General features: G+C 48.8%; 1 protein-coding gene across 2 annotated transcripts in view; it reads left to right on the plus strand.

Moving 5' to 3' along the window:
- Positions 1–27,495, plus strand: part of PRICKLE2 (prickle planar cell polarity protein 2) — a 97,371-nt gene that overhangs the window by 18,809 nt on the left and 51,067 nt on the right. Inside the window, exon 1 of one of the 2 annotated variants that reach the window (XM_068694159.1) lies at positions 26,470–26,660. The exons of the other annotated variant lie outside the window; for it this stretch is intronic. The gene's annotated coding sequence lies outside the window, so the exon portion shown is untranslated. Of the gene's footprint in view, positions 1–26,469; positions 26,661–27,495 lie in introns of those variants that run through there. 2 annotated transcript variants of the gene reach the window in all.

The raw sequence follows: 27,495 nt of genomic DNA on the forward strand, positions 1-27,495 counted from the left end.
AGAAGGGCTGTGTGACTCTCCCACACCCAAAGGAGCTGCATGCAGCTCATGGACTTTCAAAGCCAGGCGTGATTTTAGGTGTTTGGTAACCCCAGGTGCCTTGCTGTCCCGTGAGCTGCCCATTCTGCCTTTAAATCCGTGCTCGCTTTTGGCATCTCCAGCATCAGTGCCTCTGGGTGGGCACCACCTCATTTCGTTGGCTTTGGACTTGCTTGGCTTCCTTCAGCAAGTCCAACCATCCTCTGCATGCAAGTGGGGAAACTGAGGAATGAGAGGGGGAGACCCCCCCCCAGCTTGTGGCACTTCGGGCAGGTCCTATCTGTGCCTTTTTAGTTTGATGTGTAGCAACATACTGTAGTGGTGGTAGCTTAATTACTGCAACTGAATTGACCCCCTCATCAGTGTATCTGTAATTAAGATTCCTAGACAACGCAATGATAGGAAAAAAAAAAGTTGGTTGGAAGTAAAGTGAAAAAATAAGTTTTTTTCCTGGAAAGGATTTAAAAATTGCAGGCGTTCTTCAGCAGAGGGGCACAAGTGATGTTCCAGTGCTGTGCAGATAGTTGTTGTGTTTGAGAGATGCTATCAGCACTGATAGTTTGCGGATGTAAGCGGGCTTTTTGGCTGCATAAACAGCCCTGGCCTGACATCTGGCGCTGGGGCACGATGGAGCTGAGTGAGTCTCTTGCACTTCAGCTGGAAATGATCTCCCTCCCCAGCTCCAGGGACAGGCAGAGGCCAGGAGCTGCCTCCAGCCTACACTGGGTACATGAGGTCCAGCCGGGGGCTAGGGGGTCCTGCCCGTGCCAGGCTTTGGCGCTGGGTTGCCAGAAGCAGGGAGAGAGGGAGAAACCCACCAGGAAATAATCAGCTCCAAATTTTCAGAACAGACTTGTTAACCTTCGGTTATCTCAGCCTTTCAGGTGCTGAGCTTTGGTTTAAAGAGGGCTTGCTCGTTTGAGAAGTCAGCGTTGAAATTATAACAGAAAATTCCCTTTCTCCCCATGGAAATTTGCAAACAAAGCCTTTTCCAGCCAGCTCCGTTCTTAAGCATTCACTATTGATTTGTGGAATCAAATCAGGCGCGAAGGGCGGCGGCGTTATCTGCCGCAAACCGATGGGGAAAGTCGATGCTGGCATCGATCTCCTGCACGCGGCCTGCGCAGACTTCGTGGTGGACTGCAAGCAACACTGAGTCCATGTCTGTTATGGCCCATTTTTGGTAAAATCCTTCTTTTTCTCCCCAAACTGAGTCCTGCAGTGCTGCTTCATGGTGCTGCTGAGTGCCTGCATCTCCTGTTTTATTTTTCACCCGTGTTTGTTTTCAGCATTGCAGATGTGTGCAGAGCAGTGCTGGCCTGCTGATAAGGAATATTATATTGTTTTTTTTTCCTCACGTATCTGAAAAAAACAACACAAAATTACATATATAAGGCAACATCTGTTACGGAAGCCTGGCCCAGGTAAATTACTACTTGAGAAAGTCGGCGCAGGTACTCGTGTGATTCATTTTCCTGCTTGCTGGAGTTGCACCGTGCCCAGCGCTCTATTCCAGCTCCGATAGGTGTGTCTTTTTCTTTTACACCCACATCAAATTCTTAAAATAAGAGTGCTATAAAGGGAAAAAAAAAATAACTGGATTTTATTTTCCTCTGAAGTCCGCAAGGCCCTGGAAGTTGTTATTATAGGTGAAGTCATCACAGAGGAGCTCGTGGAGCCCTTGGGGAAGGGCGGGGGCAATGCGGCTCTTCCAAAATGAGGTCTGGTGGTGTCCCTGGGTTCCAGCAGGGAGGATGGAGAAGTCACGATCTCCACTTCTTACTATGAATTAGGCCAAAAGCATGGCTTTTTGGTGCACATCTCCTCCAGCACGGTGATGCCAGGAGCGGAGCGGGGCTGCCCTGAGCGCTGCCGTATCCTGGGCACTGTCCCCTTGCTGGCTCGCGGTGCCTGGACCACACTGACAGCTGGAGCGTAGCTATTCTTTTTGTATTTCCCATAAAACGGAGCTGGATCCTCGTTGCCGTGGAAACCAGCAACCCTAATTATAAGGAGTTCAATTCACCGAACGTAAAAAGTTATGGTTCTTTTTCTCTTATTAAAAAAAAAAAAGAAGAAACTAGACACATCATAAAATGATAACCCCATGACTGGCATGAGGCTAATCTCAAGTGTTTTCCAGGAATAATGCTACTTTAGGAGCATTGTTCCATATGGGATGGGCAATGCCTTCCTCTGCTGCTTGTTATTTGTGCTGAAGCACCACTGCCTTCAGGCAACCAGCTCGAAACAAATTGAGAACTTGGTGTCCTTCATGGTTTTCTTCTTTTTGCCATCGTGTCACGTGCAGCACAAAGGGAGAGAGAAAGCCAAAGGGCATGTAGGTGAAAATACCTGCTTGGCTGGGTAGTGCCAGCAGCTCAGGGGTACATCCAGGCACAGAGCTCAGCACCCCTGGGTGCGGGAAGCACCGAAGCCCCTGCAGGGCCCATGAATGGCCCCATTGAGCAACTTCTGGCCTCGAAGCTAAGCAGAGGCCTAAGTGTTTTTGCCAGATCTGCAGGAATTTGCTGGTTTTGCAGACGGGGTGAAGTACGTTGAGATTTGCATCAAAACAGGATGCGAGCGGAGATGTAAATAATGCGTACAGCGTGCTGCGAGTGTGCACGGCGGCCTTTCCGAGTGCTCCGAGTTCATCCCCCATCACTCTGCCCTTCTGTTCCTTTGAGGGAAATTAGCTGAAAACTACAAAATTGGGGAGTATTTTCTGTCTTTGCTTTCTTGGCTTGTTTTAATTCATGTATACAGTGGGCAGGGGTGAACGTCCCGTGCAGGTCAGAGCGTGGGTTGTGATGGGGTCAGGAGGGTTACCGGGGGGGCAGAGATTTGCACATGGACTTGATTATTTTATTCCATTTTTAGAATGTGCTTACTGCGAGTTAAAACTCCAATTCGTCTCGTAACACAGATACTTAAACCCTGGCCTGGAACCTTAGCTGAGAGGGACGCGTTTAATACCCGCTAAATCCCTATTTCAAATAAACATGGGAGAGAGTGGCTTTCTGCTTTATTGGTGAAGAAACAAAGCTGACATTTTAGAATATATCCAATTAAATTCTGCAGAGTGGGCTTTCAGAAGAGGATAAATGCATTTAGGGCCGTGGACCTCCAAGCCTGAAAAGCAGGGGCTGTTCGGGGTGTTCTGCTGTAACTTCATCCAGTCCTGCTACCCGGAGCTGGAAAAAGCCCCGGGGTGTTGCAGCTGATGCGTTAGGAGCTCGTCTTCCACCTGGCGTGTCCATGTTTTTATGGCTTCGTGGTAGGAACAAGACTCGTTGCCACCCTTGATTAAGTCAATAATTCATTGTACGGGTGAGTTGCAGAGCCTCTGAGGGTCGTGGCAGCCCATATGATTTGTCGGGGGAAGCTCAGGCTGCCCTGCGAGGTCGCTGCCTTTCTGGCTGTGCTGGCCTGAGGTCGGTCAGTCCTGGTTTCTGGAACCCAACCCCATGAAACCCCTGCTCGTGGGTGGGATTGCAGAGCCTGCTGCTTGGGGGCACCTCTCCAGAGAGGCCAATTCTGCAAACGGGTTCATGTTGTTGGTGTGCTGAGGCCGTGATTCAATGGCACATCACGAGCCTGAAGTCGCACACGTGGGTGGTTTGTCAAAGGCAGCACAGCCTGCTTCTGGGCTTCGTATTAGGCACGTGTTTAAATACCTTGCTGAACCGTAGCAAAAGCAGCTCACCCCAACCAAGACTTGAACTGGGCTTTTTCTGGCCTGAAACAATTTTTCTGCCTTTTAAATGCCTTGGGCTTTTTACAAGACATCCATCTCTGGTTTTAAAAACCCCTCGCCGTGGTGTATCAGCATCTGACAGCCGTAACCAGGTAAGAATTATGATGTCTTGCACAGAATTTATGAAACCACAAATTGCCTTTTGCCTATTGAAAATTAGAACAGTGCTAGTGGTTCTGGACTAATACAAAGGAACCACAGTACCTTTCTCATTTAGCAGTCACCATGTGACTGATATAATTTTTTAACGTACATCCCCCCCAGTGTTTGGAATGTATAAATATATATTGGGCATTAAAAAAAATTATAAAAACCATTAGGCAAGAATAGCACGTTAAAATGTATTTTACGTGTTTTTCTTCGTCTCGGTTAGCCATATGTTAAAATAAACTTCAGCAATGGCAACAATTCCTACTTGAGATTATGTCTTAATAAAATGGTATGTGGGTGGTAAACACAAGCCAATGCATTGCTGCACAGGAATTGGGGTCGAGCTGTTTTATGTGATATTTATCTGAAGCATCCCCACCGAGCAGCCTCCACCTGCATCCCCTGGGTCAGGGCTCGGTCCCCTTCCTGCTGGAGTCGGTGGGACACCTGCAGTGGGGGACTGCTGCTCCGAGAGGATGCACAGTGCTCTCATCTGGGTGTGAGCAGCGGGGACCAGAGGAGCTTCATGTGATAGAGGGATAAAGGTAGACAAAGCCTGTTCCATTTTCCTCTTACTCCCCAAAGCCCCCAAGCCCCATCCCACTCCTCAGCACTGCTCGTTCCCAACCAAGGGCTGCTCATGGAGGTTGTTCCTATTGCTCCAGACGTGTTTCCAAATGGCTCAGCGTCTTGAAGCATGCAGGAATTCAGCTGTTCAGCATGCTTGTGCAGCACTGGCAGCAGCATGCCTGTGTGTGTGTGTGCATCCTGGCATGCACGAGCACCCCACTGTGCCCCAAAGCTTTGCTGGCACTCGCACGGGGGAGCTGAGAGCAGGGAAAGTCAGCCGGGGAGCCAGCTGGCCGTGAGACCCCCCCGGGCACGGATGGCAGCAGGGTCTTTTGCAGGCTCTTCGGCACACAGTGGCTTGCAGATTCAGCTGACAGCGAATTTGGCAGGGTTTTTGGGGAGCTGGTGGGTTGGCCCGGTGCCCGATGCTTTGTGACAGCTGCTCAGTGTGCTCCGTTTGTCTGTGGCTGCCCAAACCCCATCCACCCCTGCTCCTTTTCATCGCCTTTTTACCTTTCAAGTCTTCACAGAACCGCAGAGGAAACTCTTGTTTCTGCATTTCTTTTTTTGTAAGCAGGAGAAAGTAAATCAAGGTCAGCTGCACGTTGGGTTTCAGTAAGGGTTTCTGGAAACCACATCAGTTGGTAACACGAGCGTGGTGACGAGCGCTGCCCAGTTCATCTCCTGGCCCCATGCAGATGGTCGCTCCCTATTTACATTTTGAGGGCATCGTTTCATGTCGCGTTGCTCCGGTCGCTCCTGTTAATGTGGGGAGGGCCAGGCTGTGCTTTCATGTCTTGCCCACATGTGGCCTTGTTTTTAACTCGCCTTGCATCGCCGCTCGCTTTCTTGTCAGCAAGAGGTGAGCGGAGGAGAACATCCAGGTGATGCTCCTTGTGTCTGGAGTTCCAGCCTTTAAACTCATTCTGCTCCTGAACAAACAAGATTTGCATTTTGATGGTGCTTTTCCCCTAACTCACAGCAAATTGCATTTCCACGTGTGATGTTCTGCAGCCTCCCTCTCACCCCCCAGCTGCTGCTGCTGCAGCGAGGTACAGGCAGCCACGGACAGCTCAATTGGCATTAAGGAGCCAGCGATTTCCTGACGGGGCTGTCACCACTCTAATGGCCAGGAAGGGAAATGACTCTACCTGGGGTTGATTTGACCTGGATTTCAGAGATGAGTGCAGCACCACCAGCCCATTATTCCTTGCTCCCTTTTCAAAACAGCGCCTGATTTTCGCTCTGGATGATGATGGCAGCAAACAGGCTGCAGTGGCAGGATGAGGGGCTGAGTCTCTGGGTGTGTCTCAGTTGTACCCCTGGATCCTAAGGGTTGGGATGGCCTCGGGGTGCTGTACCCAGGGTTTGTAGGCACAGTGGGTGTGGGATTTGGGGATGGGTCCCATTCCTGTGCATCAGCACAGCGCCCGCCCCAGCCCCTATGCCAACCCCGATGGTGTTTGGGCTTCCCCTTCCTATTTATCTTCGCTGCCTATCATTTACTCGACTTTGCATTTATTTAGGATTTAACTCTGGCAGGCTGTTTTAATTGCTGGGACTGCGGTGGTGTTGTGCTAAACTCGAGACAGATGGTGCTTATACGGGGACCACACACGGAGAGCAGCGATGGTGCTGGGGAGGGAGGTGGGCAGCAGGACCTGCGCCCGGAGCTTGCCCCTGTCTGTTTGTCTTGTGGCACGGGTGTTTCTTAGAAGAGCAGCGGAGAGTTTGCTGGCTCTGTCACCTCGACGGGGTGCCTGTCACCCACAAAGCCCCTTTGTGGGGATGGATGGAGCGGTCTGTGCCCAGGTGCCCCTCCCCAGCATCGCAGAGCTTTGGCGGACGGGTGCCTGCCTCACCTTGCAGCCAGCACGGGGAGCGGGGCCGAAGCCAGGCAAAGGCTCTCTAATGAGGCGATATAATGCTTCATTATTAAGCGTTGTGTACAGCCATAATTAGCTTAGCGCACCAGTTGCCATGGTGTCTGACACATGTTGGCATGAGCGCTGGGTTAACAATCTGCCCAAGTGCTCAGCCAGCTCCTTGCATCGCTCGGAGCCAGAAGAAAGGAAAAAATCCCCCAAATCCCCAGTCCTGATGTGCAAATCGGCTCCTCGAGGGGTGTGGGGTGGTGAGCGTAGGTTGGGGGGTGAGTAGAGGGCCGTAATTGTGGCCCCAGCCCAGTGATGTTTGCTTTGGTCTTTATGGGTTTCTTTTAGAAGAGAGCGCTCCTGACCGCTTTTGGTTGCACAACGGAACCCAACAAAGCAATAGGATAAACCTGTTCTCTCCTCGAGGGGGTTACAAGGTCTTAAGGGTAGGGGTGTCACCCTGGTCTTGTGTTGGTTTGGTGCCTGGTTTGCAGCTGGGCTTTCTCCCATAGCAGAGACACCCGACCCTCGGCCTCCACACCCGCTGGTGGAGATGTAGGGCAGAGTGTCCCGAAATGATGATCTTGCAACCAAAAATGCTTCTTGATCTCTCTCCGAGTGACCTCAGCCTTTGCATGAGAGGCTGTGATTCACGGGAGCCCTCTGAGGAGATGAGAGGTTTGCCCACCCAGGTATCTGGAGACCTCTGAAGTGGGACAAGCCACCGAGGGACGGACCTGTCCTCTCGTGTCGGGTCCTGCAGGAGGCAGGCAGCTGGTCAGTGGTTTGGGGAGCTGCCGAGGGAGCCAAGAAATGTGCTGACCGTGTGAAAGTGCAGGCTTTGTGCAAGGGTTTACTTGCCTCCCGACTGGAAATTGTTTTGCAAGTAGAAACAAAGAGCCTGGGAATGGCTCTGCAATTAGAAACTCATCTGACTCGGGTGGGATGAGGCAGCTTCACACCTCACGGAGGGGAAATGGCAAGGTAACGAATGCTGGGATCCAGGCAGCTGGATTAAGGGTGATTATAATGGGATTTAAAGAGAATTAACGTGACAGTAAAATCAAGAAAAAATGTTGGCAAACAGCAAGAAGCACAGCTAGAGAAGTCTTCCTACAGAATAAATACGGCCACAAATCCTTGGTCCAGTCTGGGTAAAACGGCTCGAGAAGCAGGACTAGGTCCAGGGCTGTGTACTTCTGCTACCCATTTGTGATGGGAAGGCAGAACGAGCTGTCTCAGGGCGTGATTCACTCAGGACGAAGTAAAATGTACTCCCTGGTTGTGTGCTGTGCTGCAGCCAGGCCGCCATCGCGTGCGTTTTTATGAGGCGTTTTATCTAGAAGTGCTTTTTCTCTCGAGGACCCTTTAAGTTGATTTTCCACATCAACTTATTTTTCTAATTGCATCATGTTTACTGATTCTGGCTCGCGGATTTATAACATCTGAATGTTGTAACTGCAAGGCAGCCAGCCTTTCTGGGGGAGATTGCATTTCATAAATACAGAGCAGGGGAACAGATACAGTCAATTAATTAGCTCGCGCTTAGCCTTGGTAACGAAGTGACTCACGGGGCGTTCATCCACCCCACTCGGGGCTTTGCCACGGGCAGGTCCGTGAGAGGTTGCTTTATTTCCACCAGCTGCCAAGCTGGTTGCACGGAGGATGTTGTTGAATGTGGCGAGCGGGCGCGACTTCGCTTGATTTCCACCCTGACGCACGGCGCTTTGCCTGGAGCTTGCTCAGGCTGCAGGCAGCTGCCGCAGCTCTTGTTTTGCTGACAGCAGCCACCAGGTATATTACCCTTCTGTAAAGCTCTGCCTTCCTTTTAATAGGAAATACAAATAAACAGTGGGAAAAAAAACTCTTTATTGCCGTATTTAGTAAACAAGTAGTAAGGCAGGTGAATAAGGAAAGGGTTTGGAGTCATTAGCAAAGTAAATAGAGATTAGACAGAATGTGAATTAATTTTTCCTACCGATTTTTTCTTGTTGTTGGCACTGAACTTGTATCAGTTGTGTTATCAGTCATTAGGGAATACCGTTTTACTTGGGAATATCAATTTCCACCACCTAAGCAGCACAACCTGGCTGTCACAATGTTTTAGCCATCATTTCTCCAGATTCCTCCTGACAGGCTCCACCTGACTGTGACAAAACAGTGCCACAAAGCAAAAATCCATACCCGTTTTGCCATAATCTGACGTTTCTCCCCCAGAAAAATGCCTTTTCAGAACTGTTTGGGACTTGCAGGAAATCGCTTGGTGCCTTTGGGTGGGTGGCTTGTGGTGTGCAGCGAGCGTCGGATTGCGACGTGCCCTGGTGGTGTGGGGGGGGTCCCTCCTGATTTATACCTGCTGCTGATTTTGCATCGAGCCTTTCCCCATTTTTTCAGATTTTCTGTCAAATTGTGGGTGCACAGCTTCGTGGGCCTCGGCGCAGGCACTGCTCTTTGTGCCTCCTGTGAATAAATGGTATTTACATAAGTGAGAGGGTGGAATATTGCTCGCAGCCCGTGTTTGGCGTAGAGTGGCTCTCGAGCGATAAACTGTTTATGTTCAAGAGGTAAATAATGTTTAAATGAAACCGATAAGCACATCACTGGGCATGGTGAACAGATGTAAAAAAAAAGAGCAGGAGTCAAATATTGGAGTTGTAAGAGGTAAAATTGGCTTGTGCCTGTTGGGTGTCCTTGGCCCCGGCACCCAGAGGAGTGCTGGTGCCCGCCAGCAGGGACCCGGACTCGTGGTGTGGCTTCAGCCTGCGCTGAACATTTCCCTACATTGCTGGCAAGCGGGCCATCTTTCAACAGCTTTGTGAACAATATGTCAATGGCAACTAAACAACTTTTTAATAATGTTTACAGAGGGTGGAGAACAGCGTTTTTTCCCCAGTATCAGTCTCTCCAAAAGACAAGTGCCAGTTTGTTCTGTGATACTTTGCTGATGTGATTTATTACCAGCCTCGTTGTTATATGGCCTTTGTAAAGGATTTTTGATTAATTCCGAGAATTTGCTTGGTTGCTTTCAAATAGCTAAGGAAAGAGCCAAGCTTGGCAGTTTGATAGTTTGACGTATTTATTGAGATCTGTGTACTCTGATTATCACCCCCTCCAGCTCCGCAATGCTTTTGTTTACTCTGAATAGGGGGTTATGCACTGCACATGCAAGCACTATAAAAATTAAAACCACTTACATTTGTTTTCCTTGCTGTCTGAGCTCCAGCCTTGCAATCCATCCCAGCCGTCCTGAGAGCTGGGAGAAGAATTTGGCAGGGCAGAAGAAAGGTGTGGCGATTCTCATTTAAATTAGCATCTTCTAAGGTAAAAATAATAATAATAATAATAATAAAATCACAGCTATACTGTGACAATAAAACACCTTAGGCTCAAAAAAAAAAATAATCTATGTACAAAAGACTTACAAATTAAAGGGGAGGTGTTATAAAGCCTCCTTTGGAAAAATGTGAGCGATGTGTATGTGTAGCGTATATATATATATATATGTTATTTCATTTAAAAAGAGGGCTTTTTGCAATCTCTGTTTGAGTGGTGTGGTCCCATCTGGAAGCCATTCCTCCAGACGTGCATCCTGCACAATAGATCACTATTTTGCTGTTTAATATGAGCCGGGTTCCCCTGAGCATACAGGATATCCAGGCGCTGGATGTATTTCTTATCATCTATATTGCTTCATTAATACTGCACAAACTGACCTCGGATCTGTGCAGTCGCTTTTGTGTGGCTGGTGTCGTCTCTTGTAGCCAAACAAAGTGTGTGCCAAGTAGCTGAGGTCGCAGATCTGGGCACACAAGATGCTTGTGGGGCTGTTAGCCACCGCCGGGCAATTAAATGCAAACTCCTTTTTCTAGCGCTCTGACCTGACAGATTGCTGGAGGTTTTTTTTATTATTGTTATTTATTTTTTAAATCAAAATAAACCCGACATTGAGGAAACTGAAGGAAAATGTCGCTGTGTGATGGCTGAAAGTGGCTTTGCCAGCCTGCAGTGTTGTGTTGTGCCACCCATGTAGCTGGATGGGGACCGTGTGCTGAATTTGATGCACTCGTCTGGGCAGCAGCTTTTGTACGTCCGTAACACCGAGCTGATTTAAACAAACATGAAACAATTCTCATTTAGGTGGGAATGATTTTTTTCAGCCGTAATAAAATTGGGAATGTTTTCCTCTGGAAGTTGATAGGGCAGCACGGGAAGTTCCCAATAGGGATGAATGAGTAAGGGAACCCCGCTCCTGCTCCTAAAGGAAAGGGGGGAATAGAAGGTGGAAAGACAAAAGAAAAACAACAACAACAAAGAAAGCAGAATATAGAAAAGCAGAGGAAAGCAGAATTGACCAGTCTGAACTGGACCCACCAAGCCCTGCCCTGGACCACAAATGAGTGGGGAGCACGGTGAGGAAGCCTGACCTTGCTGAAACGCAGCAGAATTTGTTACTTCAGTGAAGAAGCATTTGAGCCTTTCCCTGTGTCTGTCTGGGAAGAGTTATGCACACCCAAGGAACCATAGAAACAACAAATAATAACGGCGGCACTAAACGGCTTGCTCTAATCAAAAGCAGACTGTTGTGGTTATATTTGAGCACTGTCATTACAAGAAACTCTGTAATGAGAATTTTTTTTTTTCATTTGCATCAAACAGATTCCCTGTATTAACATTAACAACCTTCCATGGAGCCCGGGGTATTTACAAATTGGACAGTGCTGCTTCAGTGTTTTGGGAAGGTTTTCAGCTCCTATGTAAATCACCTGAGACAGTTACGCTAGGCAGATCCAACACAGGAACTGCGTGGAAAATCTGCACACAAGCTTTGCTGTCGGTGAATGGTCGTAGTTCTTGGGAGACCCGGAGCATTGCCCTGTGGTTATTGACTTACTGACTTGCATTCCTGATGTCAAACGTTCAGAGCATCTGAAAAGCTGAATTCAGAGCATCCTTCCTCTAACGGCAGTGAGATTTGTTTTCCTCATTCGATGAAGCTCTCAAGGCCACGTAAGCGACTTTGGGTTCTGGTATGCGATAATTGGGTTTAAATGTGGAGGGGGACTCTTCCTAACTGAAATGTAAGCCACCAAAATGGTTAATATGTTCTTTGAGGGGGATTGAAAATGTATCTCAAAGGCTTGTGTTGGTGTTCTGCCTAGCACGGGAGGAGCAAATCTACTTTGGGATAAGCTGAACTGCTCTTCCAGCCTTGGTTTTAAGAAGCATTGGTGAAAGCAGATTCTGCTAATCGCTGCTGAGGCATTAATTAAGTTGGCGAACAAAAGGCGTGTTTATGGTGGCTGGAGACTATCCCAAACAGCCTGGTGCAAAAGCGTGGCAGTGAACTCGCAGGGGAGGTGTGTGTGCTCCTGCTCACTGTGACATTAGAGCAGCGCTGCCGGTCACACGTGCCATCACTTCGTGTTTTCGCTTCCATCCCCAGCGGCTGCTCGAAAGCAAACTGTGCCAGCTTCAGCCTCGCGTCTCCTTCAGGTGTTGGCAGGGGTCGTGTCTGCTTGCGTGGGGTTATACCACCAGGCAGTGCCACCTGGTTCATGCATTGCATGTGGTGGCTGAGGCTGTGATGTGAGGTCAGTAATCCCCAGCCAGGAATTCTGAAAAAAATACAAAATTTTGGAGCGTTGTGGAAGTAGTTGTGATGGTGTGATATGTTGGTGGAGGAGGTGCAGTGAACAATGTCAGCAGGAGCCCTGTCTGTTGCTGGGGGCTTGACGAGAGCCCCCCAGAGCGATGGGCAGTGGGGTTTTGCTTGTGGTTGGGGGCAGCCAGCCCTACTGAACACAGGGAGGTGTCAGGGCATCAGGGAATGGGTAATGCCCCAGAGAAATGCCTCCTTATTTCTCAGGACAAGTATAATGGGATAATCCAGATTGATTTGCTGTGGCTTAGAGCACCAGGATTATTTCCTTTGCCGCAGTGCTTAACGCTCAGCGTGCAGAGAGCATGTGGTGTCCTCCAATACAGCACGGCAAGGAGAGTCTGAGGGGGTGTTACAAGGATGGTAATGACTTTTTCCCAGGTGCGTTTATCTATTTCCTGCTTTTAGTTGTGTCTGATGGACCTGTAAAAACAAGGAGAATCAATGAAACTACACATGAGCAGCATGGGGCTGTCAAATAGGGAAGGACAGAGCTGCTGGGAAGTTCCCAGAAATGAAATTGTGAAGCCGACTCGTGATGCTTTGGTTCCAGTTACAGTTTTGCATCCCAGCCAGCGAAGTGCTGCGATCACCCCGGGGAGGGAGCAGGGCCCCAGGTTGGGTTACTGTGAACAGGGACTTGATCTGTCCCTTGGGGGATGTTTCTCCAACGAGCATCCCACACGGGAGAAAGGGAGGCTGAGCTGCAGTGGCCATCTGCGTCTTTGTAGAGTTTTGGTGGTGCATGCGAGGTTTTTTTTTGTTTTGTTTTGTTATTCTCTAGCCCCGTTTAATTTAATGGGAATGTTTCCACTTGTTCTTTTTCCAGAGAACAACTATTAAATCAAAATCTCCTTGTTTCTGTGGTGCAGGGCAGTGCTGTGGATTCCTCAATCTGCTGGGTCATCTCTCACCAGTTGAGATGCTGGGTCAAAACCCTGGGCAAACACATCTGTAAAACTTAACACGTGTTTAAACTGGAAATGAAAACTCCTTTTCAGGTTAAGGGATGAATTACTTAATTCAGTGTTTAGTTTTCAAGGGTTCAGAGAGCTCCTTAGTTTTGGAAGTCCCGGGCCTTGTGTCAGCTCTCATTCTCTTCTGGCACCCAGATGTTAATTATGGGTGAATCAACCAAATACACGGTGTGCTGAAGAGCCTGTTCCACCCATCAGTGCACATGAGAGAGACATGAGCGTCTTGGCTGGGGTACACGCGCTCTGTCTGCTCGTGTGAATCCACATAACGTACCTCTGAAACCAATACACAGATCCACATGTCCCCATGATAAATTGTCCATGCATTTAGCGTGTGTGCCATGGGAGCTGCAAGTCACAGAATCCAAGTGTAATTCAGAGCACAGACATTGTTGGTCCAACTTCATTTATCGTCATCACTGTCCTTATCGTTTGCGATCTTGGCTGTGGGACACCAATCTTTCTGCTGGACACACACGCGCTGTTTTGCGGTTGTTTGCACATTTGTTTGTACTGCTGCCATTTGGGGCAAGAATGAAAACTTTGAACTTCCCTTTTCAGAATATTGGTTTTCTGACGTTCATGTTTATGGTGTCTTGGAAGTAAAATGTACTTTTGCACATGATTTTTTTACGTTGCGGAGAAGCGGTCCAAGAATATTTGGTATTACCAAGATGTTTTTAATGGGAAACATCTCTGTAAATACAGACTCAAATTTTCATAATTGCATGCTTAGTAACTACCAATTGTGTGCTCATTTAAGCAGATGCAGCCACATCCATTTCTTTCAGTTTGTGTTCAATAGGATGATTTGTTTGGTCACAAGACTTGGAGGATTTCAATAAGCCACATTTGCAACGATGAACAGGGGAATCATAAATTTTGCAGAAGTTTGCGTGTGCTGCTTTTAAGGTATGAGAATTACTAACTGTTTTTTCAGGTGCGACCTGGGCAGTTCCACACTTGTGCTTGACAATGTGGTGTTGCAGTTGAGTCCTTCCCCTGCCTCTTCCTGCAGCGTGGGCGATTGCCTCTGCAGTCAGTGCACCAAAGCCTTGGGGCATGGGGCTGGACCAAAGGACCTTGCATGATCCCTTCCAGCCATCTTTTTTTTGGGGGGGAGGATTAATTGTTTGAAATATTGACTTTGTGTCTCATGCGCACGTAGTTTTGCAGCAGGCTACTAGCTCTATACCAATTCCTGATCTTGAAAATAGATTTGTAGGTGTTAAACATTCATCAGAGATTTGCTATTGAGTTCTGTGGTTGTTCAAAGTTCACAGCAGCTGTTGGCTTTGAATCTTCCTGATAGCTATTGCAGAAATCACTCCCTCCAGTAATCATTATAGCAGGGAGTATCTTGGCACCGGCCAGCTCCATCCTGCCTGCTTCCGAAAGGCGTAGCACGTGCAGTGGGGATTGCCATCGGGTGGCACGAAGTCACCCTTGTATCATGTCACTTCTGACTTTGTGCCCACCAGCCCATACCAGAGCCCCTGTGAGTCTGGTTCCAACACAAATCCCAGCCACGAGTAACTGGACAGATAACAGGGAGCTGCCTCCTAACCCTGTGGTGGGTTCCGTGCCCTGGTGCACGAGCATCTCAGCCGCCTTTGGATGCTACAAATAGTGCTTGGCACACAGATGCATGGAGTCCTTTTGAAATGCTTGCAGCGGTGATACATTAATCAAAAGACATGAAAATCCAGTCTTTTCCTCTGCTGTCCTTACCCATCATAGCCTTCTGCTGGGTGTTTAAAAGCCAGCCGCGTGATTCATGGTTTGGCTGTCAATAAAGATGCCCGGCACTTCTCTGCAGTGACTACGGAGTATTTGTTTGGAGCGTCTGTCTGGACTTCATGGGGCTTGATAAACATCCTTAGTCAGTCGTGTCTCTCTCCCCCTCTCTCTCCCTCTCCCCTGCAGTGATAATGGATTGTAGAAACCTTAATAAGCAAATTCAGACTGATCCATCACGTAATGGAGTTGCAAGACATCGCGTCTCTCTCTCGCTCAGCAAACAGATGCAAGATATTAGGGCTGTGAGTCGCAGACCTGTGTGAATTTAATGGGGAGGTTCTCATGGTTCCCAGGGCCTTTGCCTGGAATTGTAAAATAAATTATCCTCCGTAATTTTAATATTTTATGAAATCCTGCAAAGTGATGGCATTCTGGGCAGATTAATACAAAAGCTATAAAATTCACATGTACCATATGTTATATGAGCACCAAATGGGACACCTGGGATTCTTAACATCAATATCATTTTAATGTTGGCTTCAGCGGTGATTAATGACATACTCATCCCTGAAGAGAGCCTCGATAACGCAAGAGGCGTTACTTCACCGTGCATGCGCTCCACGCCAAATAAACGGATTATTTGGCTAGATTTATGAAGGGCAGGGAGAGAAAATACCTGCGCTTTGGAAAGGCTGCTCTGTGCAGCCACGTCCTGCTGGCTCCAGCAGAGCTCTGTCACCCGTAGCAATTAGTCCAGTCCAACTTGAAAAGTCCCCAAATCTTGAGTGTTTAATAGGATAGGGGTGGTGGTGTTCACACTTCCCTCCGCAGCCCTGCAGGGGTGTGCCGTTCTGACTGAATCAACCCGAAACAATGGAAAGCAAAATGTCAGGAAAGCTCAGAGCTCCTGCAGCAGGAGACTGGGGGAGCAGTGGGTGTATGGGGTGCGTGCTGGCAGGGCTGTGATCGAGCGGTAAGAAGAGGAAACTTAATCCTTTTGTTTTGCATGCTCGGTGTTTGGTGCCGGGCTGCTGCAGGTCTGCTGGCCACCGCGGCTGCTGCAGAGCCAGCTCTGTGCCGTGCTCTCTGCCTCACCTCCGTGTGCTAAAACCTAATTCAACCCCGGTTAAAGAGCAGGGCTCAGTTACGCCAGGTCCGTGCCTTGGTGCAGACGTGAGCTCTTTGACAATGCTCGCCTCCACGCTAATGAGCCGCCTTGGGTTTCTGCGTGCATCCGCCCGGCCCGCTTCCTTTTGCGCCAGGCTCCCCAGGCCCCTTTCCTTTCAGCAGCTCTGCTTCAAAGCCGCTGCCCAAACGTGAGCGTAACGAGCCTCCCTGGGTCCTTCTGGTTCAGGTATTGGCTTGTGAGTCCTTGTGCCCAGCCTGCGCTACCAAGTGCTGCTTGTAAGCCGGAATTACTAAAACCAACTTGACTTTTGATGTTCCAGTTGATTTTTATTTTATTTTTTTCCTTGGGAAACCTAGCAGAATCAAGGCTGTGCCATGCCAAGACAATGATGGGCACTACTTGGCTTGTCATTTTGCCATGACCTCTCCTCAACCCCTGTGTGCCTTTTCCTTTACCTCGTGCCCTCCTTACTCACTTTAGCTTCTTTCACCCAGGTTGTTTTTTGGGAGGGAGCTGTGCAGGACGATGCGGAAATTTTGAATACAGTTATCTTAATGCACTTCTCACCTGGAGGTCATTCTGCTGGAAGGTTTTATAGATCCATCCCCGTGTGTTTTCCTGTGTGCTGGGTTTTAGTCCTGTTAACGGAGCACAAAGCATTCTGTATTTTTCCTCCTGTATTTCCTGGTATTTCACTTAATAATCTAAGGTGCTTAAATAGCCGGTGCTCTTTGTAAGGCATAAACAGAATTTACTTGTTAAATATTCAGTTTTCAGTATTTGTCTGCTGCTTCTGTGATTCTTTCTCTTCAAAAAAACAGATCTTATGCCACGAAAAAATGCAAATGTATTTATTACTCAGAGAAGGGAGGATTAGTTGGCAACTTATCTGTTTGTAGGAATGATCGCATGAGATACGAGTCTTTAGCCCCGTGTCGCTGCAGCTGCTGCTAGATAGTGTTTGTACTCTTCGTGCTATTTGTTCAAAATAGAAAACAGCTGGAGCGTGTCTGCGAGAGCGTCCCCGTGCCTCTGCGTGTTCCTGTGCATCCACGTCCCCTGCGCATCCTCCCCTGCAGCGGATGCCCCAGCAGCGGTCCCCTGCCGTGCATGCATGTCCCAGCTGGGTTCCCCCTCTTGGTCCCAGAAGGAAGGCAGGAGACAAAGGCACTGACGTGCTTCCCACACTCCCCTGTCCCTGGGGATGTCCCTGTGTCAGGCAGGAGGAGCAGGTTTCCTAGGAGAGCTGGAGCAGTGCTGTGCCCGCTCACCGTCCCCGGCCTTGGTGGCATTTCAGGGGGCTCAGCCAGGACGTGGTACAGATCCCAACCATGGGATAGAGCCACAAAACACCACTGTACAGCAAGTGATGCCACTGCAGAGAGGAAAAGAGAAGCTGCACATGGGTCAGGCGCCCCAGCAGTCCTTGGCGGTCCTTGTTCTGCCCCCGGTCCAGAGACACCCCTGTGCTTTGGGGTCTTCTGGTGGTGTCGCTGAGATGTGCCCCTTCCCAGCGGGGAGGACACGCGAGGGTTAATTCTGAGCATCCTTCCTCTCTGTCAGCAGGATAGCAAGCGCTAGCAGGGTTTTGTTTCTCATATCAGTTGGCCAGTACAAGAAAAGTGATGGCAGAAAAACCATCTTTCAGTGACAATGTGATTAATTCCTTCTTAAGGCAAAAAAGGGTTGGCTATTTTTTTCCCCCCTTTTTTTTTGTCATTACCTAAAGATGGTCTGACAGTGTAGAACCCGTGATTAATTGCACCAAAAGACATATTATAGACACCTTTTCTTTGGCATCATAAGCGTTTCAGGTGAATTTTCTTTTATCTAGTTGGCTCAATGCAGAAAAATAATCTCTGAGTCTGCTATGAGGGATGTTAACTGCCTTTTCCTTATTACAGATTGATCTTTGATATCTGCCTTTCTCTGTGAGTGGTTTTATTCCCACAAGTGATACAAACCCTCTGCTGTTTTCCATGCATTGCCTTTAAGTAGTTCAATACACTTTGGAGGCTGTATGGGAACATTTAATAAAGACTTAATGATTGCCTTATTCTGACGGTTATATGATATGAGAAATTATATTGTTTTAATAGCTGAATATATCCATTCTCTTGATTTCGGATAAACCAATATTTTTCTAATACAGCTGAGAAACGATGCCTTTTTTTTTGTTTATATCCTCTAGAGTGTGAATATTTTTCCATCTGTGGTTTCCAGTAAAATGGATTTTCAATCTCTCTGAAATTTCTGCCCAAGTCCTAGCAATATTTGCTTAAGAGTAATCAGAGCATTACCCAGATCTCTGTTCAAAGCAGCAGTGACCTTACCAGTGGTAAGCAATAATTGGATTATTTTCAGAGATGTAGGAAGATTCACTGTAATAACAAAAGAAGAAATACCAAGTGATAACACCACTTGTCTGCAGCACCGTAAGCCGCAGCGCTTTCCGTAGGGTAGTGTAATAATAGCTTAGCATCTTATGAATACTGAATCAGAAAGGCAGAGACTTGGGGAATACACGCTGCCTGGCAGTTGGGGGTGATGCATGTTTTTCTGCATCATTTTTGTTGATTCTTGTTATTTAAACGCGTTTGTGGGGACACGTTCACCTCCATGGGGGCAGGACTCACACCTTCCTTGCATCTTTGGGTTGAGCATCTTTGGTCCTACCTCCCCATCCATCAGCTGCAGCTGGGTGCCACCACCCCACCCCACCCAGCTCCCAGAGGGGATGGATGGTGGTGCAGGATGGGGCTGGGTTGGGGATGCTCTGGGAGGTTTTTCCTGGAGAGGCTGAGCTGCTGCGGAGACAAATTGGAAGCCATTTGGAAGAGCAAATCCATAACAGCACACTGTCAGGCGAGCCTGATTGCCTCACTCTCTGCTTTTAATTGTAATGAATTATATGGCTCTGCACGATGGGGTGCCGAGCCTCTTGGCTGAAACTTGTGTAATTCACGTAAGTGTTTACACAAAAGCCAAGTAAATGTTAAGCTTCCTACAGACTTCAGTATACACGAGCCCTTGTTTGTGTTCGGTTTTAGAGACAGGCAGAGGAAAAGCAGAGCATGTGTCTGCCTGTGCGAATTGCATGAGTTAAAAGATACAAAAAGGAAGAAAGACCGCGAGCTTTCCTTGGAGCGGGTTCTGCAGTGACCTGACAGCTTTCCCTAAAAAAGATTTCTGTATAATTCTGGTTTAAGAGACGCTTGAGGGCTCTTACGAATTTTTGCTCGTTGACCACTCTTTCTGAGACTTCTGCTACCGGTGTGCTTTGAAGTCCCCCCCTGCGCCCACATCATGCTTCTAATTACTGCAAACGAGCCTTCTGCAGAGCAGGCTGCTGTGTAATTCAAACCACTGCTGCTCAGGATGGGACCCCCCAGGTCCCCAGAGGGTGGCAAGGAGCATGTCCCACGTGTGGGAGCAGACCTGGGTCCCAACCCTGCCGTGGGGCTGAGGCCTGGGCCTGGTGGTGCTGAGAGGTGACCCCTGGCTCTGAGGCTCTGAGCAGGCCAAGTGCCATGTCTCCTGGCTTCGAATTGACCTGAGATGAGGCAAAATTTGGGACCCTGCCCAGCAGCCGAGCCCTTGTTGCTCTGAGGGTGCATGGAGCATCTGCAGGGCGTTGGCAGGGCCTGGCTGGTTTCGAGACTGCACAACCAAATTATTAGAGAATTTCCATTCAGACAGTTCCCTGGGCATGCCGAAGCCGTGAGAGCATTATACCTGGGTGTAATTTTATTTTTAGAAAGCACATTAGGGAGCGTAAAGATCTCATTAACATGCCAATTGCAGCCCTTACTGTTTAAGAGTATTTAATTGTCTTCATTTTCTGTGCGCAGCCGTTTGTGGTGGATGGTTGTAGCTGGCAAAAGCAAGGAAGGAAGGAGTTTGTGTGACTGGAAATGACACAGACCCTGAAGAAGAAAGCAAAGAGCTTCTTTTGAAGCATCCCTGCAAGATTCCCCCACAAAGCACCCAATATTCAAGTCATTTCCAGTGGGTTTTAAGACCCTTCCTTTGAAGAGGAGATGGAGATCCTCTTATTGCCATCAGAAGAGGCACAGTTTTGCCATCTTTTAACCCATTTTCTTGAAGAAAATGCATTTAAAAGGCAGCCCAAGCTCCCATTTAATGGGGCGGCTCTGGAAGCTGAGTATTGAGGAGAAATAAGAGAATTGCCCCAAAAACTGGGCAGTGCCATGGTGTGGGGAATGCTGACTGCTCACAGCTGGTGCAAGGGGTATCTGTTGGGCCTACTTGCAGGGGACTTTTGGCCTCCTTTCTGCTCCTGTGTGAGAAGGGGTGCAGAAAAACAGGTAAAAGAGAAAGGAAAGAAGGGGGAAAAAGGATTTATGTTTCTCTGACAAAGGTTTTCTAAGAAGCTCTGATTATTCAGCAGCCATGGAAAAAACTGCAGAAGATGTAAATAATCTGCAGGATTATGCTAAAGCCAAGCTTCAGTTATTTTACTGAAAAAATGCATGAGGGCTGTCCATTTAATAACGATCAACCAGAATTTCTCTAGGGCTTATTATATTTTCATGAAAAGGATTGGTTGTCTTGAAGAGAAATGGTGCAGTTCCGATATCTACAAATGCCCCTCAAAAAGCATGTTTCGGGTTGGCACACTTCTTTAATTGTGCTTTTTCCTTCCCATTTTCTTTTTATGATAATATCTTACGTTCGCATCCACAGTTACACACCAAAATGATCAAAAGCAAAGCGTGGTTTATTGTGAACTGGCAAACCACAGCTGTACTCAGTGGTACGGGCTGTATCGAGATAAAAACCCTACATGATTTTCAGCTTTTGCTGTGTTTATATTTGGTGCCAGAGGTTCTTGAGTGATTTTGCAGTGTGTGTACACAGTGCAGTCAGGGTTTCCAAGAAATTTGCAATATCTCGAAATCTGTACAGGATCTTACCCTGCTGGGCTTAATTTTAGACTATGGAGTTTATCGTTCGAGGAGGAGAAATGGTTTTGTTGTGTGCTGTATTTAATCAAGTGCAGCAAAAAAAACTGTCACAGGCATCGTTTGTCTTCGTGAGCCAATTTTTGTTTCCATTTTAGTTATAGGAAAACCCTGCCCCGGTGAAACGGGCTTCTTTATTGTACAGATCTGGTGTCACCAAGATTACTGCTCCTGGCAGGTATCGGCTGGCTGGCGGGGGCAGGCCCCATATGGATTTTGTTTTATGGGGTCGCAGTGCTGAGAACTGTGTGCTGAATTATTGTGAGAGCGCCAGAGGCTGGGGATTTGGGGATATTTAGAAGTACAGGAAAGTGCTCGCTGTTCCTGTGGCGGTTTCCAAGGTTCAAGATGTGCTGTGGGAGCTGGGTTGCGTTTCCAAGAGTGACGGGGTGTATGGTGCTTGCTCGGAAATGCTTGAATGTCCTTAGACAACTTTTATCCTTCCCATCCTTGCCCCTGAAGGCCCCGTGAAGCAGCCAGTGAGGGGTTCACTGGCAGCTACAGGAGCAGCCGGGATCCTCACGAGCAGAAATTTGGGGTAAGCAGGTGTGAAAATCCCAGCCCCAAGCATGGTGTTAATAAAAAGTGGCATGGCTTTGTACCGGACAGCCCTTTGTGTGGCGGGGATGTTTGGGTTTATCGCTGTATGAGGCTAGTTGAGATGGGACCGTGGGGCTTGCGTTGCGCGGGGAGGAATTCTGGTGATGGCCACAAATAAACCTCTCCTCTATTTCATTTCCAGCAGCCTTAATTCAGGAAACATTCCCTGTCACTCTGGGTTCAGCCACAGGCAAAGAAATGGCTGAGGGAGAAATAAGGAGTAAGTCCTAAGCTGCAGGAAGGGAGGGGCTGTATTCTCCATAACGTGATGCATTAAAAGCCTCATCTCCTGGTTCATTCCTGGGCATCGTAGCTGTCTCACAGATATATATATCTGTGTGTTCCTACAGCAGGATGTTCTCCAGCTTCGCACACACTCGGAGAGATGTCTTGTGAGCTCTTCTGGCAGTACCAAAAAATAAAAAGCGAGGCGAGGAGGGGGCAGGGAGGGGATGTGATGCCAAGTGGAACAGCTCCGTCCTACCCGCCCCAAAGAGAAATCATTCAGACGCTGGAAGAGACAGGCTCTGTTGCGTAGATTAATGTGCAGGGTTTGAAAGCAGCCAAGAACATTTTATACGCACATGGCGAGGCGGGAAGGAGCCGGGCAGCTCATCTCTGCAGAAGCCATTCCTTTCCCTAAGAGGGCATTTAAAAAAAAAAGGGGGGGGAGCACAAAGGTCTGCGGGAGCGCTCAGCCATTCAGGCGGTTTAATTGGCTGAACGGAGCGCTTTGCAGTTGGGATTAATATGGATATTTCTTAATAACCTGTCACCTTGTCAGGTTGCAGGGTCAGGATTGCGACCGAAGTTCTCGCTTTTCCTTCTGTTTTTTATTACTGCGATGGCTTCTGCTGCTGCGTTTTCAGAGGCCTAGGAAGGTGGCGTGAAGGTGCTTTCGGCTTCCCTTCCCCTACACCTACTGGAGAAGCCAGAAGGAAGAGGGAAGGGTGGTCTACAGAGGCTTGCAGTGAAAGGCTACTCTGGAAAGATGAATTGAGGTTCTCTGGGAGGCAGAAGGACGTGGTGCTGCCCACACCTGGCACTTCAGCTGCTTCAGCACCCCCTCGGAGCACGGGGTGAGGCTGGAGCTGGGCTCAGATCCGCACCGCCTTCGGACATGCTGTGCTTCAGCGTAAACACGGTTAGCGCAAACCCAAGCAAATCCTGGGCAGAGCACAAATGAAACAAGCGATTTAGCAGAGCTCGAGGTGGCTTCAAAGGGCCTGAGCCCATAAGCATTTTTACAAGTATTTTACAACTGGTCTCGCCGCCTTTTATCTCCCCACTGACCACCAGCGCGGGGATGCCCGCAGGGAGCAGCTGCTGCTCTGTGCCCTGCTCCCAGGCAGCCGCAACGATTTCTGCAGCCTTCGTTGGGGGTTAATTTGTTTTGCACCTTTTTCCTCCCTTTTCTCGCCTTTTACTCCCCTCCCTGCCCTGTAATTTCAGAGCAGCCTCCTGAAGGCCACCTACTTGATCAGCAGGCGTAATTTCCACGAGCGCTGATGGGAGCGGCACGGATGCACTCAGAAAATTTCTCTAATTTCTCCTTGCCTGCCCCTACCACCTCCTGGAGTGATTTTCTCCACCCTTTGATAATCAACATCTCGCCCACTGCTGCAGAGAGCTGTGTGCCTGCAGCCCCTGCCGTAGAGCGAGGAGGCTGCAGCCTGCCCCTCTCCAAACCCAGCAGCAGCAGCACAAAAAGCGAGCAGCAAGCGCGCAGCCGATAAAGTCTCAGCGTGGAATTCGCTCCTCTAATTATTGTCTTTTATGTGGAGATAATTTTGATAGAGTTGCACTTCTGGACCCTGCCGTCATCAGAGGACTGCGAGCTGACCTGTTAATCATAGCGGGAATTAATGGGAATTACAGCCAGCAGAGCCCCGTCCCTGAAGAGCTGATCCAGGGAGTAGCACCGGAGGGGAAAGCAAAAATGAAGCAGCCTGGTGTTCTCAGGGCTGCAGATAAAGTGGCAGCGAGTCAGTTCCTGGGGAAGAAAAGGGTGTGAAGGAGGTGAATTTGATTATAAACAGAAGATTAAGAGCTTAATTCTGGGGAGTGTGAGCACATGCGCATTTTCATTGCATCTACTTGATAATTAGCGTAGATTTGATTTAACGAGGGGGAGCAGGGCCACCACAACTCACAGCCTTCGTGGTGGCTGTCCCCAGGAGATGCAGGTGAGGTGGCCGGGCATCACCTCTCCTGACGGTGCTCCTGTGGTGGAAATTGGTTTATTGCCTTTGACTTGAGGTGAACTGCAATCAGTGTCCCTGCTGGTGCTGAACCACCTGAGGTCCTGGCTGTCTCCAGGTACACAAGCAGCTAACAGGTACTGCACAAAGCGATTCCTCCCACTTCGCTTTTTACAGAAGTTTCCTGTAAGATACCATATATCTGTGTAGCCTGCAGAGATGAAAAGAGTAATGTGTCTTATCTGTACAGAAGACCCAGAGTCCTTAAATATGCTTTATATTGGTGCATCTAAAAGGAAGGGTTGATTAGCTTGTGTTAAATAACAAAAATACAGACCCTGCGTGCCTGAATATGAATAAGACTCTCTGAAGAGTGAAGAGGCTGCTCATACAGCCTGTCCTTAGAAGAAGTTTGTTTAGGACAATGCAGCAAGTTGTAATCTGTGCGTTCAAAATGCACGTGCAGTCTGTGACATGGAGCAAAGGACAGCAATTAGTCCTGTTCATGAGGAGCGTGTTCTGGGAAGGGGAAAATGATAATGACAGAACGAGGCATTTTTTCTTTAACAATGAATGGAAGGCAAACAGCATTTGTTTGATTCTGTGTGTGTACTTCAGTTTATTTTTTTTAAGTCTGTTTACCAGTTTTTGGACTAATTCAGTGCAGAGGAAGGACAGCTTTTCTGCAGTATGAGCAAGCAGTTTGTACGTTGGTAAACATGAAATCCTCGTCTTCCAAGGCAGCTATCAGCTGAGGAAGACTGCCCTGAGCAAGGTCAATGCTCTCCCCAGCACAGGTGCTGCAGGCACTGCTGTGCGAGCCAGGAGGCAGCTTTTCTGTCCATGTCTGCTCTTCTGCAAGCAGCTGGAAGAAGTCCTGTTACTGGAGACAGGGTGTCTTTTTACCTCCTTTGTAGAGAATGACAAAGCACCAGGCCTTTTTACTGCTGTGATACCATTGTCTTCAGCAGAAGAGGCCAGCAACATGGGTCAGGACCCAGAAACTGCAGCCTGGGCACTTTGCAAGCTGTGTTGCTGCATGGACACAAACCTTACCTCCAGGTCCCCTGTGTGATTTCACAGCAGGGACTGAAGGCTCCAGATGTGGGCAGGCAGGATATGAAAAGGGAAACACTGCCCCAGAATGACGAATTTCTCGTCGGGACCCTTGGGATGTGATTTAAGGATTTAAAGACTAGGAAAGAGAGCACATTGCTCTGTTCTCTGCTGCTGGCTCATGCCTAGTGGCTCCTGGGCAGCTCCAACGCTGTGTTTGCTGGGGGGATGCTCGTGTCTCCTGGCAAGGTGCTGCCCCTCACCTCCTGAAAATAAAGCGGCAAGGAAAGCTGAGGCTTGCAGTACAAGGCAGGGCAGGGAAAGCCTGTTTTGGGTAGTCTGTCAGTCAGCTTGACACTAATTGGTTGCAGTAAGTAATCGTTCTCCATGTAAATTAGACTCCAATTTCCTCTGTAGTCTGTCTGTTTGCTGTGTGGGCTTCAGTCTCTAATTAGGCTCTCACGTGGTGAACCTGGGCTGTGTGAGCTGCTTTTGTTCCTGGAGAACCAGCGTAAGCCCTCCCTGCGGCTGCCAGGCTCCTCTGGTCCCGTTCCTGATGGGGATGGCTCCAAGCTTAGCGCTGCCAAGTGCAAAATAACTTCTTTTTTTTTTTTTTTTAATGCATGCTTTGATTATTTCCACGTTTGAAGCTTGCAAAGGGGATTTTTTTTTAATGCAAAGGGACTTACTAGGCTTACAGTGGGAATACCCTTTGGAAGTGCTGCATCCGAGTTACTGGAAGCTCTGCTTTCCATGAATAGAGCTCGTTCAGGCCCTAACCCCTGTGATGGCCAGGGCAGCTTTGCCTGCACCTGGCTCCTGCAGCCTGGAGCTCAGGCAGCTCCTCTCGTTAGGAGGTAGCTGTGTGAGCGCATTCGGAGCTTACCCAAACGCTGGCCCACGTCCTGGAGTTCCTCCAGCTCCACACATCTGTAACAGCGCAGAAATCCATGATTGCATGCGTGCCTTTCATCCTCTGCCACCCATTGTTCGCAAAAGAGCCGAGGGTCCCTGGTCACTGCCCGCAGGAGGAAGCCCCCGTGCATGGGGGCAGCTCCGTGGCCCCCGAGCCTCCTCCAGCAGCCCCCAGCTCGGCCCCGCTTCCCTGGGCTGTCGCCGCAGCCGAGGTTTCGGTTTGTGCGCCGTGCTTAGCGTCTGCGCCAGGCGGCAGAAAGGAAAACCATATGTGTGCGCCCGCCGGGCTGTTACTCGCCACGAACCCTTTACGTTTCAGCAGTTCCCTTTGTGAAATTCGGTACCACTTCGGGAACCGTGCACTTTCTGTAAACCTTCCCCGTGCGTGATGCGGTCGTGACCCAGATGTGTCAGCGTCTGCTTAGGCGTTGTGATAAATGTTGTTTTTCCTGGCACGGCGGCGTTCGGCTTGTTGACTTGCGCTCAGGTGATGCATGCGGAGAGGCTGGGCTGCTGGCGCTCTGCAGAGGCACGTGCGGGGCTGTGGTCCCCTCGAAGTAGGTAGACGAGGAGCTCTTTGGGGAGAAAGAGGTGAAGCAAATTGAGCGTGGGCTTTTTATTGCTTCTCTTGACGTGATTTATACCCGGGCGAGGTAACTTCGCTTTCAGACCGCTAGTCAAAACCGTAAGGGATGTTGGCTCCGTGGAGAGCTAAATTTGGGTAAAGGGACAGGATTGGATTAGGGCTTGCGATTTTCACCAATAAGCTAAAACTCCGGTGGGCGTCACGCTCTGCGAGCTGGGGAGGCAGCCGGGGAGCTTTAACTCCCCAGATGACCTCAGCCAGTTGCTGGCTCGCAGGCAGCCTCCGGCAGGGCACCGCGGCAGGATGCGCCCCGGTCCCGGCGCGAAGGCGCTCGCCTCACCTCTGCCCAGCGTCCCCCCTTCCCCTGCCCGTCACCCGGGGGGGTTTCGGCGTGTGAAGTGCGTGCCCGTTTAGCCCGGGTAAGTAATCACGCTCGATTTATAGCATATGAAAGGATAAGCCCTTTTAATGCTGTACAAATGTTTGCGTTGGGAAATGATTTTTCTTTGCAGCTCAGGTTTCTGCCTGCCTTCGCGAGCGCTCGGCGCTGCGTTACCCACGGCTTTTAATGCTCACTGCCAGGCACGGCCTCAATGTGCCGGGGCAGAGCTGGGACCAGGAATACCCCAATGCTCATATTTGAACCCACGGACACCATAAAGCTTTTAGGTGACACAGTCGGGGCTTTGCATCGCTGCTTCTGAGCCACTCCTTTTTTTTTTTTTTTTTTTTTTTTTAACCCCATTTAAAATATCCGAAGTGCGAAACCCTGCGGGAGTCTGAGGCTTATCTTTAGCACTCGGTCTCCAAATGTGGTGTGTGTCTTCTCAGCTGCTGCAAGGGTTTGTGTGGCATGACAAAATGCAAATCCTGAACCTTTGGCAGCTGTGTTTAATAGAGGGGAAAGGGTTATTTTTAACTTTTGGATGTGTGTTTTTTTTTTTTCCTGTGTTATTGTAAATTCCAGAGAAAACGTCCAATTTCTTTGAGGCAAAACAAAGGTTTCTTTTAAGTGAAACAAAGACTTCTAAGCCCTTAATCAAACTTGCTGGATTCAATTGCTTTCGAATACTTTGGGAATTAAGCAGAGAGGAAGCTGTGTTTTACAGCCCCGCCGGTTAGTGACAAACAACGTGTTGGGTTGGGGAAGAAAAAAGGATTCCTGCAAAGGAGGAGCAGGAATTTGGATCTGGGCTGCGGCATTTGGACTGCTGCAGGGCTGTTTACCAACATCCTCTGTTTGTTTAGGCCGTG

This window comes from Anas acuta, chromosome 11, assembly GCF_963932015.1.
Source record: "Anas acuta chromosome 11, bAnaAcu1.1, whole genome shotgun sequence".
NCBI classification, from domain to species: domain Eukaryota; kingdom Metazoa; phylum Chordata; class Aves; order Anseriformes; family Anatidae; genus Anas; species Anas acuta.